This window comes from Muntiacus reevesi, chromosome 22 (genome assembly GCF_963930625.1).
Source record: "Muntiacus reevesi chromosome 22, mMunRee1.1, whole genome shotgun sequence".
Taxonomy (NCBI): domain Eukaryota; kingdom Metazoa; phylum Chordata; class Mammalia; order Artiodactyla; family Cervidae; genus Muntiacus; species Muntiacus reevesi.
This window is the reverse complement of record NC_089270.1, coordinates 946,430-947,644: the sequence shown is the minus strand read 5'-3', so window position 1 is coordinate 947,644 and position 1,215 is coordinate 946,430.

Sequence of the window (1,215 nt, the reverse complement as noted above, 5' to 3'; positions counted from 1 at the left end):
GCTCAGAACAAGATTTCTGAATCCCGGGGCCCGTCCACAGTTGGGGTGGGAAGTGGCAGGGTTGTCTGAGCGTCTGGCTCCGGCCGCGCTCCAGCCCGGCCTCCGGGGTCGCCTGCCCTGGGAGCACGTGTCCCACCCGTCCCCGCAGACTGTGCTGGAGGCTGGACACCCGACTTCCTGTGCGGAGAGGGCTGAATAAAGTGCCGTCTTTCTGACCGGACTGTTGCGGGACGCCCTGTCTGACCAGGTTGCTGTGGCAGCCGCTGCCTGACCAGGCTCTCCTCCCCACAGCCCTCAGTGGGCCTGGGGGTGGTCCGCAGTGGGCAGGGCTGGGACCTTGGCCAAAGGGTCACCAGGAGGGGGAGATCCTGAGAGACCGAGGGCCCCTGGGGTCGGGGGAGCACCAGCCAGAGCCTGTCCCTGTCTGAGGGGCCCTGAGGCCCCAGAGCCAAGAGAACCGACCAGGCCTGCAGCCCCAGGCCCACATCTCGGCTCCAGGGCTGTGCCCTCCCTGGGCAGAAAACAGGCCCAGCGGGAGGGCTGCCAGGCAGATGGTTCAAGGAGCAGGACAGACCCCGTCCTGTCTCCCTCCCTGCCAGTGGGGACGTCCAGCCTGCTGCAGGCGGCCTCCCCCTGTGCTGGCCACAGCGCCGTGGGGGCTCCTCCCGCCCTTGCTGAGCCCCAACACCCTGTCCCCCTGAGCTGGGCCGTGGCCACTTGTTTTTGCCCCATGGGTTCTGCGCTCACGTACGGCTCGTGACTGGGTGGGAGGATGATGGTCCGTGCGGGTGTGGGCGTAGAGAGGGGCTGCTGGGCTGCAGCGGCTCCCGTCCGAGGCTCATCTCGCCCCCAGCAGGCACCCAGACCCCCTTATGCTGTGCACTGGATGTGTCCACTCTGCCGGGAGCTGGCCAGGGACAAGGGCTGCATGAGATGCAGGCACGAGCCGGGGCCCCGGGACAAGAGGCTTCTCACTTGCACAGTTCAGAAGGCTGCATCAAGGGGCACCAGGCCCTGGCACGGCTGACCCAGGGCGGGGCAGGGATGGCTTACGGAGTCGGGGCTGCAGTCACGGGATTCTGCAGCCAACCTGAAGGGATACTTCTGGCCAAACGGAGGTCAGAATGAGTATCCATAAGAGTGAAGACTTAACCGATTGTAAACAAAATCCACACACCCAGGTGATGCTGAGGAAGTTCTGTCCCTGCCGCCAGA